The sequence below is a fragment of the Ambystoma mexicanum genome, chromosome 6q, assembly GCF_040938575.1.
Source record: "Ambystoma mexicanum isolate Mex_15411 chromosome 6q, UKY_AmexF1_1, whole genome shotgun sequence".
NCBI classification, from domain to species: Eukaryota; Metazoa; Chordata; class Amphibia; order Caudata; family Ambystomatidae; genus Ambystoma; species Ambystoma mexicanum.
This window is the reverse complement of record NC_090937.1, coordinates 1,110,261,479-1,110,289,127: the sequence shown is the minus strand read 5'-3', so window position 1 is coordinate 1,110,289,127 and position 27,649 is coordinate 1,110,261,479. Positions and strand designations below refer to the sequence as shown.

Genomic DNA, 27,649 nt, shown 5'->3' with positions numbered 1-27,649 from the left:
GAGAATCTTGGCGATAATGGGTCTAGGGATGTCGCCGGGTCTGGGCCGTGGAGCCAGGGCCCGGTGAGCCCGCTCGACCGTGAAATACAGAGAGAGAGCAGGGTCGCCCAGCAGGTTCTTGAGGAGTTTCTCCACTGCGTCCTCCATCCGCCCCTTGAGGGCATTTTCGGGGACCCTGATAATGCGCAGGTTGTTCCTGCGGGAGCGTGACTCCAGATCGTCACACTTCGCCTTGACTCTTTTCATGTCCCGCGTAAGGGAGGCCACAGTGTCCTGGAGCGTGGTGATGCTATCTTCGTTCCCGCAGATCCTATTTTCGGCCTCAGTGATCCTCGATCCTGCCTGGTCCAGTCGAGCCTTAAGCGAGGCGACGTTAGCGTTGATGTTGTCTAATTTTTCATGGAAGGAGGCAAAGTTTTTAGCCATGGATTCCATTAGTAGGGTGAGGTCAGGGGCCTCGACCGTGCGGTGCTGGGTTAAATGTGGCTCGTCCTGTGGCGATGACGTGCTGGCTGGGTCCTCTCGAGGGACCGCTTTAGTGTATTTGTCCATTGTGCCTCCTTGGGCCCCCGCCTTATTTCTGCTAGGCATTGTCGTTGTGGTGGGCACGGTTGCAGTGAGGGCCCGCTTATGGGTAGGATGGAGAGCTGGGATGGGCCAGGACCAGCAGGCTCAAACGCAGTGTCCTTCGGTGGCGGTAGACGGTTAGAGGCAGGTGGGGGGCCGCCGTGGATAGCAGAGAGTCAGCGGTGGAGCGGCAAGGCTGTGATGACGACTGATCACGGCCTCCTTATGTGTACAGGTTGCATGGGGTTACCAGCGGGATCTTTCTCGGGGGACCGCGGGCAGAGGCGACGATACTGTCAGCGGAAAGGTGGGCAGGCAGTACGATGAGGGCCGCTTCTTTACAACAGTACAGGCCCTCTCGACGCCCACCGCTTCAGCCCCCGCTCACCTGGTTCGCGGTAGCGGGACAATGGGATCCTCCGTGTGGTCGGCGCCAGGGGGGGGGTCGCGATGATCGCTGACGCAGCAGGTGGCATCCACGGTGTGGCGGTGTCCGCAGCAGGACCCCCAGGCACCCGCCGCGATTTCACAGAGCGGTGGGCAGCGGGAGTGGTGAGGGGACCCAGGAGACAGGCAGACCAGGTGAGAGGGCCGGATGTTAGGCAACCGCTGGAGCCAGATGGAATGCTAGGCCCAAATCCGACAGGGCCGCCAGCCAGGTCCCAGGTGGGCCGATCGAGACCAAAATAGCACAAAATGTCCAGTGCAGTGGCAGGAGCAACTCGGCCAGCTTATAGTCCTTCATAACATCGAGAACCGCAGATGGGAGCAGATGAATGCCGAGGCCGCACAGAGCTGAAAGGCTAGGCAGCCATCTTGGGCAACTCCACAGCGCCACCCCGAATGTTTGGTTTTGAATGTTTGTTTTGTGTATGTTGAGATGCAGGGGTGGGGGGGTGGGGTGGGGTGGTGGGTGTGTATGAATGTTTGGTTTTGAATGTTTTTTTTGTGTATGTTGAGATGCGGGGGTGGGGGTGGGTGTCGGAGGTGTATGAATGTTTGGTTTTTAATGTTTTTTTTAGTGTATGTTGAGATGTGGGGGTGGGGCGGTGTCGGATATGTATGAATGTTTGGTTTTGAATGTTTTTTTTGTGTATGTTGAGATGCGGGGGTGGGGCGGTGTCGGATATGTATGAATGTTTGGTTTTGAATGTTTGTTTTGTGTATGTTGAGATGCGGGGGTCAGGGGGGGTGTCGGGTGTGCATGAATGTTTGTTTTGGAGTGTAAGTGCGGTGTATGTTGAGATGCAGGGTCTGTATGTGTGCATGCTTGCTAGTTTGTATGCTGATTTGTGGGGTGGGGGTTTCTGATCTGTATGGGTGCATGCTTGAGAGTGTGTGTGCTGAGTTGGGGTGGGGGGTTTGGGTCCGTATGGGCGCATGCTTGAGAGTTTGGGCCTCATTCCGAGTCCGGCGGTAAGTAACAGTAATTACCGCCATGGCGTAAATACCATGTACGATGTGGTCGGAAGGCGCTATTTCCACCATATTCCGACTTCGCGTGCACGAGTATTCCGCCATGGCGGTAAACTCCCTTGCGGCATAGCGCAAAAGGTCCCGTCAAACCCCTTACCGCCATAAACCTAGACGTAATTAACACCATCGCCTTCGATGGAATCCGTAATTAGCGGAGACCGTAATTTACGCTAACCGTAAATTACGGCCACCGTTAAATACCGGAAACGGAAATAACGTCATCGCACAGGAACGGGAAGCATCACGGCGGCCATATTTAAAATCACAATCCATTGCAATCCTCTCCATACAGGACATACAGGACTCCATACAGGACTCAGATCGACCAAATATACAACAGAGAAGATCATCATGCCTAAAGTTCTGAAAAAGGGCGCTGCGCGCATCCGAAAAGAAAAATTCACCCAGGATGAGTTACAGGTCCTGGTCGGCACTCTGCATGAACATGCAGATATCGTATTCTGCAGCGACATGCGTAGGCCCACCATCCTCAGAAAGAAGGAGATATGGGAGTTGGTCGCACAGAGGGTGAGCGCCGTTGGGAACACCCCCCGCAGCACAACGCATTGCCGCAAACGCTGGGATGACCTCCGTCTCGGGGTGCGGGCCATCATGTCAGCAAACCGTCAGCAGGCCCTGGAGACAGGAGGAGGCCCAGGCTCACCCATTAAAATGATGCCCTGGGAGGAAACATGTGCGGAGATGATGGGCACAGAAGCCATCGAAGGTGTGGGCGAAATGGATTGCGGTGATCCCTCATCCGCTGATACAGGTGAGTGTCATGAGTCCAAACAGTACATGCATCCCTAATGTAATTCACCGCAAAGGGCCGGCCAAAGAGTCACATAATGTTTGCTTCGTAGCCCCCCCCCCTGCAACCATGTCGTAACAAGTGGGACCCAGGATGATGTCAGGTGCAAGGCTGACACCCATATTGGCCATGCCACACAGAAAGCTGGTCAATGTCACTCACCACAGTACTCCGCCAACATGATTGACCCCGCCAACAGTGTGCTTTTACCATCCAAGCCAAGTTCACTCACCGACCAAAATATCACCAAGACGCTGCTCTCCCAATGTGTTACCATAGGCTTGAAGTCATGATGACCCCCAGATCATTGATCATGCTGTCTCTCTCTTGCCCCCCACAGGTAGCGGTCATGAAAGTGAGGAGCAGGAAGGGTCCCGGCCAAGTACCTCCCGGGACAGGGGCAGGGTACAGCGCATACCTGCTGGCAGACATAAGGCCCATACTACACCACCTGCTCCAGCAACCCCCATGGAGGGTACACAACTCCCACCCGCGCACCTGGACATGGCTGCAGTTCCGCCGGAAACATGCCCCACGCTGCACCCTGAGGAATCCAGCATGTCAGGGGAGAATGCTGCCATGTGCCTCCTTAGTGTGCCAGACAGCCCCACATCCTATTCCGTGGTCAACGTGGAGGAGACCAACGTCTACAGCCCTGAGTCACCATCATACAGCCAGGTTGCACACAGCGACTCCGGGTCGAGTGATGGCCCAGGTCTCACAGGCGAAGGGGTAACACCTGTCTCACATCAGCCCACTTCCCCTGCCGAAACACCTGAGAGGCCTGCAGGCCCAATACCGAGCCTGCCAACCACATCCCCCACATCGGCCGCAGAAGCTGTGCACTCCCAGAACCTCACGGCCATGATTGAGGAGTTTCTCCGGGACAACCGGGAATCAGGGTTGGTGCATCACAATGACCTGCAGGCTCTGGGCGAGGTCATCACTACATCCACAAACCGGCTCTGTGAGGTGGTCGGCAGGATTGCTGATGCCCTGGAGGCAGCAGCCCCCAGACCTCAGCCCCAGCAGGAGGAACCACCCTCCCAGTGCTCCTCCACGCAGACCAGCCCGGTCCGCAGGTCACAACGCACAATGCGAAAATGATTCCTCATGCTCGGGGCGTGCCCATTGACTATGAAGCCACACACATGTGGCCTATGTAGTATTGATGGGACCATTGTGGGGCTGTTGTGGGGGGTGGGTGAGGGGGGTGAGGGTGTGCGTGGGAGTTGGGAGGAGGGGGGTGAGGGTGTGCGTGGGAGTTGGGGGGGGAGCGGGGTGTGCGTGGGAGTTGGGGGGGGGAGGGGGGGAGGGTGGAGGATTATTTGTACACGTTTTCACATGATTATGCAATACACAGTTTGGTGTATCCTGGAAAACAGAGTGGACATTGATCATTGTGCATGTGTCTTTTAATGTCTCACAGTGCATGTAGTACATGTATCCCCACACCCAGTGCCCAATGTCCTGTCATCCTCACCCCCTCAGCTGACTTGTGACTCAGAAATATTGGTCAATCAATGCTTGTCGCACGTGACGTCCCTCCTGTGCATCGGCCCCGTGATGCTGTCCTGCCATTCCTTCCTCCTCCTCCTCCTCCTCGTCCTCTGGTGGTAGCAGACCCACGTCAGGGGGCAGTGGCACGTTCCAATGGATGCACATGTTGTGCAGCATTGCACATGCCATGGTGATCTTGGCCACCTTCTCGTGGCTGTAGATGAGGGCCCCACCTGACCGGCTGAGGCAACGAAATCGTGCCTTCAAAAGGCCGAAGGTCTGCTCTATCACCACCCGTGTACGGGTATGAGATCTATTGTAGTCCTCCTGGTGCCTGTTTTGTGGGTTGCGGACCGGGGTCATGAGCCACGGCTTCAATGGGTAGCCAGCATCACCTGCATGAGAGTGGAATGAAGGTAAGTGTTCGTGCAATCATGGTGGAGAATTGGGCTAATCTGACATTGCAGCAGGTGTTCACTGGCCATGCACACATGTCCCAGGATACAGTCACCCCATTACATCGTACAATGGCGTTGACTGTCCCACCCTTATGCATCTCTCTACCCCACCCTTTACCACCCGGGTGGAGTATGCTGACAGCCTACTCACAGCCCCAATGGACTGCCATGGCCCATTCCGGTTACTCGCCAAGCAGCCAGGTACGTCGTTCAGCATGTCGCTCCATGTAGCGTGGTAGTGTAGAGTTGCGCAGGACCAAGGAGTCATGAGTTGATCCGGGGTATCGGGCATTGCATTGTGTGATGGCTTTACTGGCATTACACACCATCTGGACGTTGATGGAGTGATATTGCTTGCGGTTGCGATACGGCACCTCCATGGCATGGGGAACCACCAATTCTACGTGGGTGCAGTCGATGGCACCTATGCAATTTGGCATGCCTGCAAGTGCATGGAAGGCAGCTTTGGTATCATATGTCTCCTGGGGAGTCCGGGGGAGGCATATGTAGTCCCTTCTGTGCTTGAGGAGGGCATCGAGCACTTGGTTGAGTATCCGGGAAAATATGGGCTGTGAAATGCCATGCATGTGCCCCACTGTATGCTGGTAGGTCCCTGTGGCAAGGAAGTGGAGCACAGACACTACCTTTAGTAGAGGGTGGATGGCAGTGCTGATTTCTATTAGGCTCACTATGTCGTTATGTATCAGGGCCACTATGGTGGTTATCGTGTCCCGGTCAAGCCGGTACAGGGTGTGTATCTGCTCTGGTGTGAGGTTGAAGGGGGTGGGTCTGATGCGTGGAATTGGGGGCTGCCGGCGTGGTAATGGTGGCTGCACCGGTAGGGCATGCTGGGCCTGTCTCTGCCTCCTTCTCCTCCTGTGTATCCTCTGTTGGGGGTGCTGTGGTTGCTGTTGTCGATGTTGTCGTCGTTGCTGCCTTGCAAGCAGGGCCTCCAGCTCCATGAATGCTGCGAGAATTGGTATCATCTTGGTGTGGGAGGGGGTGTGGTGTGTGGGTGTGCTCCTTTTGTGCTGTGCCTGACTCTATGGACTCCACCTGTGCTGATTGGGTGCACCTGTTCCTCTTTCTGGCACTGTTCAGGGTTGTTAACACCTTCTCTGCGATGCCGGTAGTTACGCCATGGCGTTAAGGTACTTTGCGCCCTTGTGGAGGCCGTTTTTACCGTGTCCGCTTTACTTGGGATCAGCACTGGTTTACGCCTTAGCGTTATTTCCGACGTGGTGTCTCGGTCGCGTGACACTGGTCCGCTATTTACGCCGTCGTACTTTACGGCGGCGGTAATTACGGTGTGAAGGGTCGGAATAGTCCACGGCGGAAAAGGATGGCGGAATTACTTTACCGCCATCGTTTTTCCATTAGCGCCGGACTCGGAATGAGGCCCTTTGTGTGCTGATTTGGGGGTGGAGGGTTCGGGTTTGTATGGGTGCTTCTTTGAGAGTGTGCTGATTTGGCGGGTGGAGGGTTCTGGTCTGTATGGGTGCATGCTTGAGTGTGTGTGTGTGTGCTGAGTTGGGGATGGGGATTTGGGTCTGTATGGGTGCATGCTTGAGAGTTTGTGTGCTGATTTGGGGGTGGGGGGGTTCGGGTTTGTATGGGTGCTTCTTTGAGAGTGTGCTGATTTGGGGGTTGGGGGTTCGGAGATGGGGGATGGGGGGTTCAGGTCTGTATGGGTGCATACTTGAGAGTGTGTGTGCTGAGTTGGCGGGTGGAGGGTTTGGGTCTGTATGGGTGCATGCTTGAGAGTTTGTGTGCTGATTTGGAGGTTGAGGGTTCGGGTCTTTCAAAACCGGCTGCAGCCTTTTCTTGTATGGTCCTGGATGATGTCTGCTTCTGTAATTTTGCAACTAAACCTCGATCAAGCGTTTGAGACCCATTGAGTGTGGGCAATTGTTAACTTTCTACAACCCCATCAAAAATTGTTCAGGGGGATAGATGCACAATGAAATTGATTAGAGAAGGTAACTGCTCTTTGAGGGCAAGCTTAACTGCAAAAAGGACACTTGCTGCACACTACGGATCATACATTCAAGTGGACAGTTTATTTGACCCAGGTTTTATGGAAGGAAATGGCTTGCAATATTCAAACTGGTAGTACTCCAGAAGAAGCTATTTCTCTGGCGCAATATGGTAGAGCTCCTGTCAGTTTTGCCCTGGCCAGGAAGAAACTGAGATCAGTTTCTTTGTATGTTCACTAAAGTAATTGGTCATCCTGTGATAATTCCTTTCAAAAGCTCATAATTTGGCAACAGCTTGTGCTTTGAATTGTTATTTTTTTTTAAAGAATGTCCTCAATTTACACCTTAATCTCAAACATAGCAGTTTGATATGCTATGCAGCCCGCTATTCCTGAAAGTATCCATCAATAAGTGCATGAAATGGTATGCTGGCAAGGCTATGTTCTTTATCTGATCTTGGTTCTTTTATCGCTTCTAGGATTCTCAAAAAAGTATGCAATTTGTATATACTCTAGACTTGGACCGTCATAGTGGGAGCATAACAATGGAGTTTGTATCTTTATCCAAAGATGTGCCTGCCAATGTTCAGTGCAGTAAAAAAAAGAAAGATTGACCAGGGGCACCGTCAACTTAAGGATGAGTGGACTGAGAAGTTTTTTTATCAGAGTGTCCAAACCTAATGTGTACTCGTGTCTCATTTGTCTCAACGCATAGCAGTCCCCAAGGAATATAATATCCGCCGCCATTGTGAAACAAAACATTTGCAATATAAGGATTTGCAGGGGGAAGCGAGAATTAAGAAAGCTGGGGAGCTAAAAACACAGCTGACTAAGCAATAGGGTGTTTTTGCCAAGAAAAAAAAGAATCTGAATGTGCCACCTTTGTGAGTTATAAGGTTGCACAGCTTATTGCAAGGTCAGCACATCCTTTCACAGATGGGGATTTCGTTAAAGACTGCCTGATGGAGATTTGCGAGGCAATGTGTAAAGAAAAAAAAAGATGCTTTTACAAATGTTACCCTTTCACGTATGAGTATCCAGCGGCATATTGTAGACATGGCTGACAATTATTGCAGCCAACTGAAAATACGGTGTAAGGATGTCAAGTTCTTTTCAGCTTCAGCTGCCCTTGATGAGATGCAAGTGACGCAGCCCAACTGTTAATTTTCATTCGGGTGGTTGATAATCAATGCAAAGTATTTCAGGAATTGGCTTACCTGGTATCTGTGCATGGCAGGACTACTGGTGCTGACATTTTTAATGCCTTTCAAAAAGTCATCGATGATTTAAATTTGCCATGGGATGCTTTGGTAGGCATGACGACTGATGGGGCACCAGCCATGGTTGGGGAGCAAAATGGGTTTATTGGCTGCTTGAAAAGGCACTTGGGCGAGAAGGCTGTCCATTAAAAAAAATTATCACTGCATCATCCACCAAGAGGCATTGGGCCTCATTCCGAGGCTGGTGGTAAGGGTTAACGGTCACCGTTGATGGCAACGGTGACCGTTAACACTTACCACCATATTCCGAGTTCCCTTTTGCGGGTTGGCATTTAACGCCTGCTTTTAGCAGGCGTTAAAAATCCAACCCGCAAAGGGACCTTGGAGTATATTACGGCACCGTAATTTACGGTGCCGTAATTTACTCCTTCCCCATTCCCATTGAGCCCTATGGGGGCAGGAATGGGGATGGGGAACCGGTATGGTGAATGGGGAATTACCGGTCCCTCCAACCTTGGAATGGACCGGTAATTACTCCATTCACCATGCCGGATTTCCATGGAGTAAATAGCTCCATGGTTGCTTACCATGGTGCTATTTACTCCATGGGTAGCGCCAGCCTCGGAATGAGGCCCATTATGTGCAAAACATTTGAAATTCACTGAAGTGATGGACTTTGTTGTGAAAACGGTTAATTTTGTCCGTGCACGCTCTTTAAATCACCGATTGTTTCAGGCATTTTTAGAAGAGGTAAAGGCGGATTATGGTGATGTCCTATATCACACCGATGTTCGATGGCTTAGTGGTGGCAATGTGCTGAAGCGATTCTTTGCTTTACGGCACAAAATAAAAGCATTCCTTGATGAAAAGGGAATGGACACTTCTGTCATGCAAGATATTGACTGGGTAGCTGACTTTGCTTTTCTGACTGACAGGCCATTTCAATCATTTAAATTTAAAGTTGCAAGGAAGCCAAAATCTCATATCGGATCTGTTTGAGGCAGTTTGTGCCTTTGAAATAAAGTCAAGGCTTCTGACAGCCCAACTGGAGAAAGGGATTCTGGTACACTACCCCGCATGTGCAGAGGTTTTCCCGCATGACAAGTATGTAGGATGGTATCGGCATGTGAAGGTCCCGAAGGAACTGCAAAATGTTTTTGAGAATCGTTTCTCACAATTCAAATCCCAGTGAGCCTCTTTTAAACCTTTTGCAGACCCTTTCTCAGCTGATGTTGACAGTGTGCAACCTGAACTGCAACTGGAACTGATTGAACTTCAGTGCTGTAGTGCCCTCAAAAATAAGCACAGAGAGATGCCTTTATTAGTCTTCTATCAGTCTCTGGACACTGCTCAATTCCCCAATCTGTCACGGGAAGCATTAAAGATGGTATCTATGTTTGGCAGTACTTACATTTGTGAGCAAGTTTTTTCACAAATGAAACTACATAAATCCAGCCTAAGGACAAGACTACCTGACCAACATCTCCATGCTATCCTGTGAGTAGCAACAACCTCACTGGAGTCCGAGATCCAGAAACTGACAGCTGAGAAACGCTGCAATGTTTCTCACTGATCAACTATTCTGGTTCACTGTTTCATCCTGTATGATTTGGGGAAATATATAGTACAAAATGTAAGTTTTAAATACAAATAAAATGGTACACCTTCAAAAAGTTGTTCTTTTTCCAACTGTCATAGTGTTTGGTTGAGGGTGAGGGAGCCATGGGGCATAGTGTTTGGTTGGGGGTTGAGGGAGCCATGGGGCATAGTGTTTGGTTAGGGGTGAGGGGGGCCAGGGGACATAGTGTTTGGTTGGGGGTGGGAGCCATGGGGCATAGTGTTTGGTTGGGGGTGAGGGGGCCATGGGGCATAGTGTTTGGTTGGGAGTGAGGGGGCCACGGGGCATAGTGTTTGGTTGGGGGTGGGGGGGGCCATGGGGCATAGTGTTTGGTTGGGGGTGAGGGGTGCCATGGGGCATAGTGCTTGGTTGGGGGTGAGGGGGCCATGGGGCATAGTGCTTGGTTGGGGGTGAGGGGGCCTGGGGCATAGTGCTTGGTTGGGGGTGAGGGGGCCATGGGGCATAGTGTTTGGTTGGGGGTTGAGGGAGCCATGGGGCATAGTGTTTGGTTGGGGGTGAGGGGGCCATGGTGGCGTAGTGTTTGGTTGGGGGTGAGGGGGCCATGGGGCATAGTGTTTGCTTGAGGGGTAGGGGCCATGGGGCATAGTGTTTGCTTGAGGGGTAGGGGCCATGGGGCATAGTGTTTGGTTTGGGGTGAGGGGGCCATGGGGCATAGTGTTTGGTTGGGGGTGGAGGGAGCCATGGGGCATCGTGTTTGGTTGGGGGTGGGAGCCATGGGGCATCGTGTTTGGTTGGGAGTGGGAGCCATGGGGCATAGTGTTGCACTCCAAGGGTGAACCCAATAATAAAGCAAAAACAGGCACAGTTAGATGTACATCCTTTGCTTTTTGAGGAAACCTGACTCAACGAAGGCCATACTCCTCTTGGGCAACCCAAACAGCAAACTATAGAAGTCCAAAATAACAGAATGTCCAATCAAGGGTCAATAAAATATATATAATTTAATTAAACAGATGATATACAATAACTAAATAGAAATAAATTATAACAATGGAAAATGTGTAGTACAAAATGTAAGTTTGAAATGCAAATAAAAATTGTTACCCCTCAAAATCATATTCTTTTTCCATGTGTTTAATACGAATTGGGGGTTGAAAAAGCCTTGTGCCGTGCCTGCCTACTGCCCGCCCACATTTACTTTTTGGCCCACTATAGCCCTCATGTAAGGTACTTTCGGCCCACTGTCAAAATCAGTTGTGCACCCCTGCTCTAGTGCTATGTGTACCTGGCTGATGTGCGTGTTTTACCTCTGCCCTGGGGTTGATAATGTTTAGATTAGCAGATTCTGGTCCCTCCCTGCCTATCCCGTGTGGGGTTCTTACTTACCTGTTTCCTCTGTGGGCTAGCGGTATGTGGACATGAGTGGCCGGGCCCTTCTCCCCTCTGGTTAGGGAAGATTAAGTTGGGGGGGTCATGGGTTCCTCCCTGGGATTCTTGTTTCCCGCTGGGTCTATGCTTCCTAGTTGTTTCCTTCTGGTTCTCAAAATGGTAGACTATGAGAAAAACACACCTAGATTTGAGATTACTGGATAGTGGGAGAAAATGCCTGGCTTTCACAAAGTGGTAACACTGATGCCTCGTTCCTGCCCCGTCTCCCCCTTGTTCACTCCCACCTCTGTTTGCTTTGATTTCCGATTCAAACACAGTCCTTTTTCTTACGTGGGCACATCCCACTGCTTACTTGCTTGATCCCCTTCCTGCTCCACTTATCCCCCTTGTTTATCGCTCAATTATTCTCTTTCTGACATACCTCCTTAATCTCTCGCTGTCCTTCTATAAACCTACTCTAATCATTCCCATCCTGAAAAATCCCTCTACTCTATCCAGCTATCGTCCTATCTCCCTTGTCCCTTCCTCTCAAAACTCCTTGAATGGGATGTTTACACTCAGCTTTCCACACACCTTCACTCTCTACTTCCGCCGACTCAATCTGGTTTTCGCCCTGCTGGCTCCATAGATACCACCCTCCTTCATGTTACAAATTCTCTCCTTTTGGCTCGTCACAATAAATCCTCTTCAGTACTTATGATTTTTGACCTTTCTGCAGCTTTTGCCACAGTGGATCACCCCACTCTCCTTTCTTCACTCTCTACACTTGGGCTCTCCACTTCTATTATTATTTGGTTTCTATCTCCCTAATTGCTCTTTTTCTGGCTGGTCACACGTCTTCTCCCCAGCCTCTCCAGCACAGTGTTCCCCAAGGCTTGGGCCCCCTTCTATCTACACTATTCCCCTTATTCTATTGTTGAATCGTTCAATCTTTCCTCTCCCTTTTTTATATGCGGACAACTCGAAAATTATTATTTTCTTTTTCTACCTTTTTTGAATCTCTTCATGCCTCTGTCTCTTCCGGCCTCTCTGCCGTTCAAGGGTGGATGCATTCCCAATTTCTCCACCTGAATCCCTCAAAAACCGAGATCCTTTATTTACCTCTGGTTTCGCCCTCACCTCTCTCCCTTTTCCCGGTAGGCTTTTATTTCCCTTTTTGCTTCTTCCTTTCAGCCTGTGACCTTGGAGTTATTTTTGACTGTTCCTTAAAGTCTGCCTCCCATATTTCCTTGACTGCCCATACTTGCTGCTTCCATCTTTTCAATATCCACAAGATTCGTCCTTACTTACCTTTTCATGCAGCTAAACTTTTGATTACTTCTATCCTCTCCCATCTTGATTATTGCTCTGCTTTTTTGGACTTCCTTCGTCCCATCAAACCCCTCTACACTTGATCTTCTCACTCCTCCTCGCTCATCTATTACCCAGTCTCTTCTTTCTATCTTTTTTTCTCCCCTATAACTCGTCTTTCATTTAATTTTCTTTGTATTGTCTTTTAGTGTTATCGTGGCATGGCCCGCCCCTATCTTGCTTTCCTGGTCTCCCTCTATTCGCCCTCACGTTCTCTCCTCATCTTCTATTAACCTCGACCTCCTTGTGCTGCTTCGCGTTTTTGTTCCTTCTCTCTTCTAGCCATGAGGCACTGGAATGCACTACCATCTGTGCCCCTGGCCCCCTTGGTCACATCTTCCGTTCCTGTCTGAAGCCCTATATTCTCTCTTTCTTGACTTTTTCTTACCTCTTCTGCAGCTGTTTGTCATTAGACTCATTACTTCATTTTTCTATGTTCCAACGTTATTCTTTTTTGTACAGTGCCTTGGTGAAGGCGCTCAATAAAATACAAAGTAAGGGACTGCACGAATGAGGCGTGTGTCCTCTAAAAAGCATTATTTTAGTTGCTTGTATTTTTCGCCATGCAAAACTGCTTGTGAGCCATGAGGAAGAACAGAAAGGAAGTAAAATAAAAAGGGAACCGGATATAAAGGAAGTCAGGTTGGGTGTCCATAGGAATATATATTAAGGTCTGTTGAGAGGTGCGTGAGGGTCTGTTGTGACTTTATGATGGTATGTTTGGGTCTAGTCAGTCCTCTGTTATGGTACTCTCTGCAAAATATTGAGTGAGGCTCTGATATGTGGAGCACTGACATTTTCTAATTCCAAGGAGAGTATTCCCTAGGGTACTAAAATTTCCGACCAGTTACCTTTTTTATGCTGTAGTTGCCTGGGGGAGAACGCCTGTTGGCAGACTTGGTTTCAGGGAGATTGCTAGGATATCAGAACAGGGACATCTTAAACACTTTTGGGGCCTAGGGTATAGATATCTTTGGGCCCCCCTCCACCAAACCAAATGAATGAAGGGATTCATATTATCTAGTCACGCCCCCATCGTCACAATCACAGCCCCTAGCTTGACCTTTGCCTCGCAGTGATCACAATAAGCATGAATACTCCCTTTCTGCCCCCCTTATACTCTTCATTCTTGATTCTTGCTGTAATCAGAATAAAGTATCATTTCAATGGCAACATTAACAGTCCACGAGTAGGGTACTTGTGTTCTAGCATAGCTACAGGACACTTCATCAATAGCCCCAAGAATGGTACACAACCATAGAATAAATGCAGGCCACAGATCATTTGAAAAGGATGCACATAATTGAGAATATACAACAAGAAATGCCACTGAACAGCTACACACGCACTAGGTGTGTCTAGTTGCAAACAGTGCTACCAATCATGTCGGTCGATGGATCAAGACAGGAACAATAGAGATAAACATTTTTTTAATCAATAAGTATAAAAATCACTCGGAACAGTTTCCGTATAAAAAAGACAAAAGTACATTTTGTTTACACAAGTTATCACATAAAACAACATTCTGTGAAATTCAACTACCACAATTCCCAAATTCTAACAATATTGTGAGGTTAGTATGGGTGTGTGGTGGACATTTAGCTGTTTTGTATGTTTCTAATTCATATAACTTGTCCTTGGTTCTGTTGACACAGAGAAATGTGTTTCTGGGAACTAGCAACAATGTTTATGAAGCACTCTATAGCCAACTTAAACCGCTATTAGATGTGGCCTGAACCTGTCTTCAGGACGTTAAGTGATGACACCAAGATTTTGATGTCAAGAAAGGTTCATTGGTTGACCCTTCGCATTATGGCAATCTAAAAACCAAAACAGAAAAAGCTTGTTGGTAACATTGTTAAAAACCCGAAGTAGGGTATCCTCTCTCTATACGTGTGCACAAGCAACTATTGACACTAACCTTCTGATTACTTCATTGACGTGTGTGGCATGGAATTGGAGAGGCATGTAGACCAAATTCGAACGTTGAGGCTGTGGGTTCTCACAGTCGTTGAAACTGAAAAGCAAGTATGAGATGGACCTTGTAAACTCAATCTTGCGATTTTACTTCTGCTTTTTGTTACTTTTTTGCACAGCTTGGTGCAAGTTATATAATAGGTACACAGCAGTCTGAAACTGATGTAAGGGCCCAATATAGACTACTGTCTGTTAGACATTCATTTACATTTTGTATTTTCCACCTGCTAGGGATGTTTCCATCGCATGTAAAATGAAGTGCTAAAATCATAGATTTACCTTCAGCAAATGGAGATAATTCCTCCGATGACCTTGCTTGCCGCGGAATGCACGTGTTGTGCCCAGCGTTAATGGAGATTGCCGTGGATTCGATTTCTGGAAAAAATTGCTCTGAGTCAGTGACTGGAGGCATTGCATTCAACTTAAAAGTTATTTTGTAACGGAAGCATTCGGACGCTTACTTACTTTGTATATCTTTGTTAGTTTGGTTGCCACACCGTCCGTTTTCGCAGGGGTTCCTGATTGAAACAACCGGATATAACTCTGCGGATGTGTTGTGGAACTCGACTGTGACTGAAGGGGCAATCAGAATGGTGCAAATTGTGCGCCATCTTGAAATCAAAAATGGCGACTGTACATAAGAAAGGCCCGATTATAGGCATGTTTTAAAGGCCTAATTCAACTAGATTTTTACAACTATTATGGTCTTTTCTGTTAAAGAGATCAGGACAATATGTATTGGACCTGAACAGTGCTTAATGAATCCTTTGTGAAAGATAAAGGATCATTTACGCAAGAAAAGACTCCACTCTATCCCAATGTTGAGGCCGGCCTGTACAGTGTTAAGATTGTAAATCCATTTTTGCTCAAGTTGTCTTAGTTTTTGATCTCTGTCTCCCCCGCGGGGGTGGGCTGGCACAGTTTGAATTATGAACCACTCTATATCTTTGGCAGTATGTTTGGCTTTTACAAAGTGGGCTACTAGTGGTTTGTCAGGCACTGAATTTTTTACGCATGAGCGATGTTCGCAGATCCTCTGCTTAATGGGTCTCTTCGTATATGCCTGTATCTGGTCCTCAGCCACACAGCCCCCTAAAAAAGAGGACCCCCTAGCTCTAATCGCTTGTATTTCCGTAATTGAGAATAGACAGATGACAGATTAGTAGCCACACAAAATGCAAAAGTGCTCACGCATGGATACAGGAGACGCAATTGGAAGTAAGAAGGAAGCTACACATACCATAGCATAGACATGAGATGAAGATTAGTAGCTACCAGGAAGGTGTCTGTATTCAGATAGCCTGAGATTAGAAGCGGGACATGGTTTTCAAGTAGGATTGCCATTAGAGAACAAAGTAACACGTGGCTGTGGTTTGCAATGTATCAATGCTTGTTATTGTGGAGGAAACAACACTAGCCAGTGAAATCACAAGTGAGGTATTTTGAAAATCATATCCAGAGAACTGAAGGGTGACAATTATGAAAGGCTTAGGGACTGGCAATTTTGATGAATTAGGAAATACAAGAATAAATAAGATGCCTAGGGTTGCACATTGGTTAAGAAGTGACGCTAGGATTGGCACACACTCTTGCAATTTCTACCTTTTACCACGTTCCTTACTAATTCTTACCATGAACTAAAATAATCTCATTTTATAGGTAAGTACACAAATCGTATAACCCAACATGACAATTTATAAAAACAAAATGTTATATAAGCGTATTATGCATACATGGGAATGATTCTAGCTTCATTGTATCCATCATCAAGGGAAGTAAATAAGTACCATCATACTAATTGATGTATTCTTAAAAGAATGTTTCAGGGTTTTTCAATTGTATTTTGAAGCTTTAAATACACTCAAAACACAGGCTTGTGAAATTGTTATTTATAAAGGTACAGAAAAAAGTCTGAATTGTAAACAAAAAAGCAAACTGTTTCTTGTGCCAAATGAGCAGAATATGCCTGCCAGAAGCTTGCGATACCTGGTCCGCTATCGTCTGTCTAGAACCCCTTCCACTGAAATGGCACATATAAAAAGAAAGATCATGTAACGGGTTAAACAATGCCACCAGCATTTGAGAAGGCAAATCCTTTCACAGAAGACAGCACAGTAATGTCAGTGGTATGATGATTTGTTTGGGATCACAGTATCGTCTGCTGGCAAAGCCAAGATATAAGCGTGAACGCTTTCGTTCCATAGTCTTGAATTTGGATACATAATCCACTCTCTGAACTAACACTTTATGCTCATCGTTGGAGGTGGCTGCCTAGGTCTAACAACTCACAATCTGAACAAACCAATTTCTAGACCTTCAACACACTGATGCTGTGTTTCATTTATAGCAACCACTATCTTCTGCAGGTACACTGCTGATGATAGCACCTTTTGTGCTAAAAAACAAAGTACATATACATGTAGTTTTATCAACTTCAGACATAGGAAAGGCTGAGTCGCGTTGCCAGAAATTTGGTACTGTAATTTTGCGTTTGAGCACAGATTGCTGCAATGAGTGGGAAAACACTGAGCTATCTTTTGAACCATCGCAGCCCTCACATTTATCAATAAGCATTTCAACTTTGACTATTGCACATGATCAATATAATCCCCACAGAAAGCTGAGAATGGTACTGGAGCTACGCCATAGTGAACGCACAAACTTTGTTTACCGCAGTGAATACAGACAGAAAGCATCACAGGATGAATTGGTCAGAGCAGAATGTACTTGTGAACAGCAGACGGCAGTAGGTTTAAAAGCCTCTGCAGCATGCCATAAAATATCCTGATGTGCTATTTAAGTTTGGTGAACAATGGGAACAGACTTCTCTATCCCAGGCACACTTGTGGGATCCACCTCCAAGGTGGGGGCCCGGAGCAAGCTCCCTTTTGCCCTCCAATAAAGACATCTCTCCATCAGAGATTTTATTGTGGTCAAATGTTGTTTAAAACTTGGGGTCACACCGATTAAAACCCTTTTAGGGGGACATTCAAAGATGCTTGCATTTAATTTTGGTGTGAGTGAGACTGTCGGGGTCTATGGAAATCGGGCTGGCTCCCAGATTCTAGGAAATTGCTAGACTGCCAGGCATAATACAGAGGGGGATTGCGTTCAACTTCAGACAGTTGAAGATTCTGTTACAATGTGTAAGCAACAACCAACCTCTGTTTTATGCTCGTTGTTGAGCCCTTTCTAACCTTGGTTTATTAGAATGTGTTAGCCTGTATGAATGTAAGGTTCCTAACTTGAAGTGAGGCAATTGGTACAAAGGCATCAGGGAGGTGGATGTTGGCGAGCAGATGACCCGTTAAACTGAGTTTCTGCCTACCTCTTGTGTTCCACAGTTACTTGAGATTTCTATCCGTGAGAGTTCATCAAGATCAGCAATGGCTGGACTGCCAGAGTTCAGTGGAGACGTATGACTGAACAAGAATCTCCTTACCCCTGCACAAGAGCAACCACCGCAGATCCCCATTTGCTGTGTTGAATTGTTGTTCACACTCTACACCGCCTCCCTTGGCAAACTGATTTCTTCTTTTGCATCCCTTGCTACCACTTTATTTTTATTTTATTGTTTTTTTTTAATAACATGCTTAATACCCGAATTCAGTTTATAAGTGCCGATCCGGTACTCGAATCTCAGTTGGTCTGCGTGGTCTTGCTTCCAAGACCAGCACGTTGCCCCAGTGCTTTCTTTTGCCAATAATGGCCATTTATTCTTCTCTATCTCCTCCTTTACTACTGAGATTTCACTTTAAATCCTATTTAAAATGCCTACTCAGCCCCACACTATTCTAAACCAGCAGGGATTCCACTTAGAAAGGTGAAACAGTCAAAGGCTGAAATGTATACCTCCTTTGGATCATTTTGTTACATGCGCCGAGGTCAGGCTATACTCTTGAGGAGTTCGAAGTCTTATCTTTTAGCACTTTAACGTACACGTTGTAGTCGTGCTGTTAGTATATCCTATCTCTGTTCTAATGTCCCTGTTTCCCTTTTTATGTTGTGGTTTATTATATTTCTGTTTCTCACAAGATGGCTATTATAATGCACCAGGAAACAGGATTGCTTCACTTACTGATGTTTCTTTTGTAGAGTGTTTCTGTTTTTCTGAGTTAATTAAATCAATGCTGGCTCTTTGTGATAATATAACTACTGCTCTGCCAGGAGTATAGGGATTGTTAGTGGCTACAATGCCTATTCAGCCCCACTACTGCTAAACCAGCAGTGATTCCAAACAGAGGTTTAACAGGCATAGCCTGATCGGTTTACTTCCTTTGTTAATGTGGGCAGGCTATACACTTCAGGAGAGGTGTGAGCTGGCACATATGCAACAAAAATAAAAATAGTCTAGCTGTACCAAGAAAAGATTCTATGAAATAGGCTTTTTAATTAAACTGCACAGAAATGTACACAACTAACAAAACACTAATGGCCCACCCCTGTAGGGGAAACCGAGAAAGCCGACTTTGAAAATAGGATCACTCTTGGTTTGGGCACAAGAATAATCGGGCAAAGATTTCAGCAACAAAATGTTCATGAAGATATCATAAAAAATAATAGGGTCTGGAAAATCAATGGGGACCTTTTAATACCATCCATGCAAAGACGGTATTAAAAGGTCCCCATTGATTTTCCAGACCCTATTATTTTTTATGATATCTTCATGAACATTTTGTTGCTGAAATCTTCAAATACCTTCAAATACCTTTTTAGTTTCTTGTTTTTGGGGTTCAACAGCTTAGAGGCAGGCTTTTAGGGGCTTCCTCGGGTAGTGATTCGAAGTTGGGTTAGTGAGCTTGTCGCCTGGGTCCAATATGCAGTGCGGACCATGCTGCAATGGCTTGTATCATAAAGAAACTTGGGAGAGGCAGGCAATGACTGAGTCGGTGTAGCTCACCAGCGATAAGGTGGGACTCACAACCCAGGGGCTATTCGTGGACTTCTGGGTTGCTAATTGACCAGAATCTAAAGGGGCAAAGCAAGTCATTTCGTCTGCCCTTCCCAACCAGGAAGGTTTATAGAAGACACTTGCATGGGTTCCGTTACCTCTGGTGGCAGGGTCCTGGGTATCAGCAGCTACGTTGCAGGGTGCCTTGTCCACACAACAGTTTCACCTCAAATGTGCCCTCGGAATGGCTATGGAGAAGAGTTTTCCTCTTCCTTGTAGCCTTCATTCCTCACCCGTATGACAGAGGACTTTGAAGTAGATTGTATCCCCCACAGAGTTCCAGGTGAATCCTTCTTGTTTTCAAGTCCAAAGATTAATCAAATACGGGCAGGGTTTTTTCCCTTACAAAGGTAAAATGCTGCAGTGGATAAATCCAAAGCAAATTTGTTGTCAGGGGTCCAATCCAGGATGTTGGTACACGTTTCCTTTGCCTTCTGATATCATACCCAGCGTGCTTTGTCTGCAGGAAGTGGGGAGGGAACAGGCAGTTGGGCAGAATCAGCTAAATGCAAGCTGGTGGAATCCCTCTGGGCTAAATTTCTCCTCTAGGCTACTCCACCCCCTTCTTCTCTCTGCCTACTTCATGAGGACTTCAGTAGTCCGCATTCTGTTGTGAGAGGGCCTTTAAGACCAGTTCCCAGGGAATTTCCCAGGGAGAGTTCCTGTGCCTCGGAGGAAGTTTTCAGCTTTATTTTGGGGACTCAAAGGAGAAGCTCCCTTGGCCAGGCACCACATTATTGTTGGGAGTACACACATGCCTGTTAGCTAATAGACACCCATCCTTGCCAAGAATAAGTCAGCTCACCAGGCGGATACTAATAAGACATACAACTGCTTTTGGCTGTTTAATTGAGTAACCCCAGCAGCTACCATATCATAACTAGACATGGCTTGTTTTTAGTTTTTAATGTGGCACTGGGCGCATGGGTTATACAATGAATATGTTTTTAAGCAGAGGTACAGTCGATTAAAACGTCACCCCTGCCTGCTAGAATTTGTTCCAGCAGTTGTTCAGGAATGCACATCTGACCTTTGAACATGCCGTGCTGCCACAGGGCAGGTACTGGGGTTTTCAGGAAACGTCACAGCAAAGGTACATAGCTGCACTATGTGTTTGTCATGGAACATTATGAAAAGGTAGTATGATTAGCAGGCCTTCCTTTCAGAGTCAGAATTACCAGCATCATTTCATTGCCAAAATCAAAAAAGTTCAGGCTAACCTCTCTCGCTAGATGTTTTTTTTGGTCCCACTTTGGCATTGAACTGATCGTGACCTAGAATGTATCCTGGTGGGTCCATCCCATGCACATCAGAGCAACTCAGTCTGTGTTCACGATAACTCTCGTGAAACAGGAGACATTTACATTTTTGTTGCACATTTTGAAAACCAGACACTTTGTGGGCCTTACTTATCAATACTCCCTGAATATTACGGCTTTTGTAAATAAACTGTTTATGCATTTACCAGAAATTAAGGTTTGCCAGTTGAGTGTGGATGATGCAAAAAGCATGCATACATTTGTTTTCCTTGACACACTATAACAAACAAGCGTCATAGAAATTCCATGCTAAGAGGACAGCGCCGCTTAGCCTTTCTTTATTGTTCGCAGTGCTCTTTAGTTGCTGACACATTTTGCACAGTTGGAGATCATTTAAAATTTCTTCTCCTTTGTTAGTATACACGAGTTGATTTATATCGAACACACCTTAAAGTAGAACTCTGAAATCCCTCTGGGCTTGTTTAGGGAAAAAAAACTGTTTGATTTGAATGTTTATGTGTTGGAAGACATCAAATCTTTGAGGCAAGAGATGACACTGGGAAGTAGCCACAGGTCTTTAGTGCTATCTAAAAGTAAAGCTTATTCAGATAATTTGAATGTGAAATGGCAATGCTGGGAATTGTAGATGTGGGAAAACCAGGGTTTGTTTTCTGTATCCATAGTGCTTGGACCAGGAGGTGTTAGGCATCAGATAAAATAGGCACTAGCTTAAGAGGCGAGGAAAGCAGAATAGAAGTTGGTTTCAGGAAGCATGGAATGAAGGAGAGCCATGGGTAGCATGAGGTTTGCAAGACATCAACAAAGAGAAGATGCAAGGTCAGACAAGAGGGAGCAAAAGAGCTCAAATGCATATTGTGCACAAGGTAATGGTGAGGAATTTGTTGGTAACCCCCACCACGGAATGTCCAGGAACGCTGGAAGAAGTTACCAGACACGTGCTGCAACGTTGGTGTTGAAAGGTCGCAGAGGATGTCATTTGATCTACCTGAGTCTCTAAGAAACTGCTGGTAACCTTCAGACAACAGAGTGAGGAGACACATTGTGTAGACCAGATGAAAAATGGCATAGCAGACCAAATGCCTGCAAAGCAGCCCCAAGGCATTGGCTGGCGGTGTCTGACGTGAGGCAAATGCTGACTGAGCCATTCAAACGTCATTGTGAATGCTACAAGAAACCTCTCAAAAGGAGAAGCTGTGGGAGGAGAGGTAAAGTCTTAGCAGGTGATGAACTGCCTAAAAGTCATAGGATCTAAGAGATGATCAGGTGGAGCTCTATGCCAGAACCTGAGCGTGGATCCCCTGAAACCTGACAGGGAACCCCAATGACTGTGGTTAACCCACAGATGGCTATTTAAAGAAAGTAAAAACAAGTGGGAAACACTGCATGCTGATAACTGTAGTATATCCCACATTTTCCCGATTCTGTAAAAATAGTTAGGTTAAGTGGGTAACAGTGTGCACTGGCAATTTGTTAAAATGAAATTTCACTCTGGTCATTAACTATTCTTGAGCCATAAGTACAAAAGCTTACTTCTTTGTTGCTTTGTTACAAAGATAGCTCTTCATCATTTAGTTTCTAACTGACAATCTCAGAACACTTTGTGGGGAGGAAAGACAGTAGGAGAAAGGCACTTAAGTAAGAGGTCTTTATTTGCATAAAAAGAGCGGAAGGAGAGAGGCCGCTGAAGCAAACAGAGCTGGAGCCTCAATCCGCCAACCGTAATCTTACAGAACGTTCAGTGGCTTGCGTAGGTAATGCGGGGCAAGACCAGCATGAGTCAAGGATATGACACATCTTCCTCTTTTACGTTAACAACAAATAGGAACAGAACTTTAGTACATTACACAATCTTTAAATTTCACAGGTGGACCCCTCAATAGGGATCTTGATCTTCCTCTGCATTGCGTTGCATGTTCATCACTCCCTTCCTCTTGCACCCCCCTCACTGCCGTCACCTTGTAAGTGATCCTACTCAACAACAGAAGTGTCCTGCTCATTCGCTCTATGATCGTCCACCATCTCCGGCCATGATCTACACAGTCCTTGATCCCATACACTTCTTCCACCCTGACTAGATGTAATCTTATTCATATTCCATCTTTCCCCATTTTTCAAAAGCACAAACGATCCCTTGCACTCGCTCACTGTTTTACGACTTGGATATCTCGACCACCCCTTTACCGTTTTCCCAGGCAACTTTTATTCTGACCAAATCTCCTTTTTTATACCAAGCACTTTAGCACCTTGTTTGTCATGCGTATATTTCTTCTGCTCACCTTGTTTAACTTCTACTCTCTCTCGTAACTCTCTTTGCATTCCTCCATCCCACTTGTATTGTCTTCCTTCATCTCTCACCCATCCAGGACACAAATGACTGCAGGGCAATCTTCCCTGAATTCATTGGAAAAGAGATATCTCTGTTACACTGTGGTGAGTAGTTTGGTAAGACACTAGGAAGTTTATCAGCTCTCTTGAAGTTTGTTTTTCTGCACACACATCTGGACCAACTCCTTCAATCTCCTGTTAAATCTTTCGATCATGCAATTAAATTGTGGATGATACAAGGAGGTACACACGTGCACATTATGTTCACTCAAGAATTCCCCCATCTCTTGAGATTTAAACTGTACTCTGTTGTCTGATGCAATTTTCTCTGGTGCCCCTTTGTTCGCAAATAGTTTTTCTAAAAGAATCAATACATTCATAGTATCCACCTCCCTCATGGGTTCAATAACATGCCACTTTGAGTAGCAATACATCACGCACATCAAATATTTGCAATCTTCTGGCAATACTTTGAAAGGACCTGCTATATCTATAGCTATTTTATCCATGGCCCTGTAGGCAAATCCACAGGAATCATCGAACTCACTCTTGTGGTAATACCCATGTAACATTTTGACACAGAATGCATAATCTCACAACTTTGTCTATCTCTGAATCCATACTTGGCCACCAAAGATCTCCCCTTATTCTTCTCTTGGAAGCCAAAACACCCTAAAATGACCTGGGGGGGGGGGGGGGGTGGTGGAGGGGAGTTTGGGTGGGGGATGATCAAAACACCTCACCTCTCGCAACACATTCACCTTGAACACAAATTTCATTTGCAATTTTCCTCATTGAGCTAAAGTCAACTCTTAAAGCTCTCGCTGGTGGCTAACCCTTAGCACAATACTCCTTGGCTTCCCTTAATACCTCATCCATCTTTCCTTCCTCATGCCATTTGTTGAGATTGCATTTTCACCAAGCCACCCCACTTCAGTGTTTATCTGCTCTTCATCGTCTGTCCATGCCACTTCACAATCATCTTCACTAATACCCTCAGATACATCCGTTGGTAATCCCGACAGACAATCGGCCTGCATATTATCCCTACCAGGTATGTATTCTGTTTTTAAAATGATAACCTTGACGTTTGAATACTAATCTCTGCAGTCCAGCTGATAGGTGTTTTCTCCTGGTGCCAACACGTAAAAACAGCATATGATCTGTTTATATCGTAAATTCAGTCCCCCACAAAAACATCCTAAAATGTTCCACTGCCCAAGTACAGGCTAGGGCCTACTTTTCAATAACTGAAAACTTCAGTTCACACTCAGTTTAAGTTCTAGATGCTTGTGCTACTGCCCGTAACTGCCCCTTATCCTTATAGAGTAGCACCCAAGCAGTAACTGCTCGCATCCACACCCAACACACATCTTTTCCCACTCTCAAAGTTTTTGAGTGGTAAAGCCACTTTAATTTCATGAAAACATCTTTCTTCCACTTCAGTTCACTCAAACACTGTACCGTTTTATGTGCAAAAAGTTCCACAAATCTCCAGTAAAAGTCTGTTAACCTCAGAAATGACCTCAGCTGTTCAATATTCACTGGAGCTGGTGCTCCTCGTATTGCATCAATGTTATTTTTGTTTTGGCTTGATGGCGTTCCCTCAAATGCAGTGTCCTAAATTCTCCACTTCCTCTATACAAAAGATGCATTTTTGACCTTTGAGGGTCATGCCACTACCTTCCAAAATTGCTAAAACTTCCTTGAGAATACAGTCATGCTCCTCCTCGTTCCTACCATAGATCAAAACATCATCCTGAAATGCCACCACACCATATAACCCCTTGAAAAGATTGGAACACAGAGAGGCACTCGCCAAACGGCATCCTCTTAAATTTATACAGACCCTTAGGTGTTGTGAAAAACCAGAGGGTGTTTCACTGCCTAGACCCGGGGAATCCCTTGCTCAGGTGGCCATCGCCTTTGGATCCAGATCTTAGGACTGTACAAGTGTGGGAGGATCACCTGGGTGAGGAGTCCTCAGGGAGTGGGGGAGAAACGCCTGATGGCGAGACATGGTATTCCCCCTTTCCAAATACCCCTTTCCTACACAAGCACTGAGTCAAGGAAGAGGAGGTCTGAGGCTGGAAGGAGTACCACCCATGCAATACATTGGACGTGTCCCACTAATAAGATCACGCAATGTCAGGCACTTGATCTTAGTTACAACACCTGGTAACTATTAGCTCTCCCCCACATGGTTAGAAGGTGGAACACAGAGACACACTCTGATGCACGAGAAGGAGCAGTTCCTCCTGGTAAACAGTGAACCAGGCGGAGCAGAGTGACAGGTAGAGGGACGAAACTGAGATACGGAGAAACCTTGGACACCCCGGCAAGAGATTACCACTGAAGGGCCTTGAAGGTTGCGCAAGGAAGCCTATCTAGAGAGAACAGACAAACCTCTTTTGTGTCTCAAGGATACCAGCCACCCTCCCAGGTGTACGGCTGAGTTGGGGAGGTGCAGCAGCAATTGTGTTATCAGCCTTGACTCCAGGATCAAAGCCGCGAAAGACGAAAATGAATTAACACAGCCAGTGACTTGATGAAAGTCCGGTCTGTGTTAAATTAAACTTGACTGCAACAGTATCCGACGTATCCAGGTTGCGCGTGTGCCGATAAGACTCGAGAGAAAGCAAAGCACTGTAAAGAACTATAAATGAAAGATAATAAGTAACTGAGTGGTCTGGCGAAAAGATTGCCCAATTGAAAGTCTCTGTGAAATGTTTGATGCCGTAGAAGTGGCAGAAAGAGAAAGAAGCTGAGATGCAAGATTGGAACTGTTGTTAGGTTTGATCCCGGCAGAGGGAAACCTGGATGTGAGCAATATCTTTTCAACTTTGAAATAAGTACTGTGCTCGAAACTACGTTTACCAAGATGCCTTGGTGTAGGAGAGAAAAAGTGAAGTTTGAGGAAAGAAGGTCAAAGTGGTCATGCTAAGGTAAGAGCAAAAGCCTCGTAGTTTTGAAAGTCTTCGCCAGTGGATGGGAAGTGAAAGGAGGCTTGAGCCCGCTGGAGGGAAACCTATTAAGGTGTGATTGAAGCTTGGGAAGGGAACCCCTACAAATTGTGATTGAAAGGTTTGAGCCCGGCAAAGGGAAACATGTAATGAATTGTGGTAACCAGAAGGAAACAAACTTTTGTTGAACTGTATTACAAGCTAAAAGGTGACCTGGGCTGGAGTGAGAGAAAGGTAAGAAAGAGGTCCAGCGGATAAATTAGTGACCTTCCATGGAAGGCCTAGTGGGCCTTGATCCACGAAACAAACTGCATCCTTGTGTCCGATGCCCGAGTGTGCCACAAGGTCCAAGAGTGCCACCTTACCTCGTGCTACGAAACGTGGGGAACAGAGTTTACTCTGCCATACTGACGTTTCTTTTGAACACTGATTTTTCTTTTTTGCTTTACGCATTCCCTATACACATTTACTGTACTAGAAGAGGGCATGCATTAGGTTTATTAGTATAGGCCATTTTATTTTGACTAAGGACTGACTAGGACTGTATTTTCTTTTTGTTTGATGGTCGAGAATACTCCTGTCTTAGTTATAGGGCAAGATAGGAGCTTTACAGCCGCTTTTAAACCATACATAAAGGTTTTGAAACTTGCAGCTCTTGTGTCAGTGGCCCTCATTCCGGGTTTGGAGGTAAGTACCGTCCATTACTGGCATGGGGCAAATAGCGTGTCCGAGCTGGCAGTAGCCCGCTAAAAGCGCACTATTACGAGTTTGCAGGCACAAGCTTTGCGCCATGCCCGTAAGGGACCTAGCGCCATGCCGTAAAAGGCCCCAAAAACCCCCCTTCCGGCATGAATCGCACCGTAGACAGCACTACCGCCATAGACCAACACAGCATTATCGGTGACTGTAAATAGCGGTCACCGCTATTTAAGGTCACCGTTAAATTGTGGAACCGGAAATAGCGTCATCGCACAGGAACGGAAGGAGCACGGCGGCCATCTTTAAAAACACAATCCATTGCCATCCTCACCTCACAGGACCCCTGGCACACTGGTGAACGACCGGAAAGTACCAACAACCACCCAGGAATGCCCAAAGCACCAAAGAAGGGAGCTGCCCACCTCCGAAACGAGCGGTTCAGCCCAGATGAGCTGCAAATGCTTGTAGATACCCTACACAAGGATGCTGGGACTGTTTTTAGCAGCAACATGCAGAGGGAGGTGGTGCAGAAAAAAAAGAAATCTGGGCACTAGTATGCCAGAAGGTGAGCGCAGTGGGCAACACCCCCCGCACCATAAAGGATTGCCGCAAAAGGTGGCATGACCTGCGGCTGAGGGTGCAGAGCATCCTCTCTGCGAACAGAAACCAGGCCTTGGAGACCAGAGGAGGCCCAAGTTCGCCAATAAAACTCATGCCGTGGAAGGAGACATGTGCGGCTATGATAGGGGCCAAATCCATTGAAGGGGTCAGAGAAATGGAGTATGGCGCAATTGTCATCCGCTGATGGAGGTGAGTGTACAAAGTAAATACTGCTAACGCAAATGTCATGAAAGTCACTGCTAACGTCTGGCCAAAGAGTCACGGCATGGTCGGCCACACACAGCCCCCCTGTAAATCATGCCGAAGCAATTGAGACCCAAGCCAGTGCCAGGTGCAAGGCCGTAACGTGCATGACACATTCCACACAAAGTTGCTCATTCCATGAGGCACACAGGGTAGTTCATGTAAACAGTGCGCATGTTAGACAGCACAGTACCTGGCCAACATGAGTGACACCGACATATGCATGCATTGACCACCCAAGTATGGAATGACGTGCCGTTCCCTA

At 46.6% G+C, this 27,649-nt stretch overlaps 1 protein-coding gene and 1 long non-coding RNA gene across 3 annotated transcripts in view; one reads left to right on the top strand and one right to left on the bottom strand.

Annotated features, from left to right (window-relative positions):
• Positions 1-27,649, top strand: part of OCIAD1 (OCIA domain containing 1) — a 700,525-nt gene that overhangs the window by 7,563 nt on the left and 665,313 nt on the right. The gene's annotated exons all lie outside the window — the stretch shown is intronic.
• The window catches only part of LOC138516503 (uncharacterized), a 151,964-nt gene continuing 138,078 nt past the window's right edge, over positions 13,764-27,649 (bottom strand). The window contains exons 4-6 of the long non-coding RNA XR_011282278.1: positions 14,582-14,677; positions 14,247-14,342; positions 13,764-14,145 (exon numbers count right to left, since the gene is read on the bottom strand). This is a non-coding gene — a long non-coding RNA (uncharacterized lncRNA). The remainder of the gene's footprint in view (positions 14,146-14,246; positions 14,343-14,581; positions 14,678-27,649) is intronic.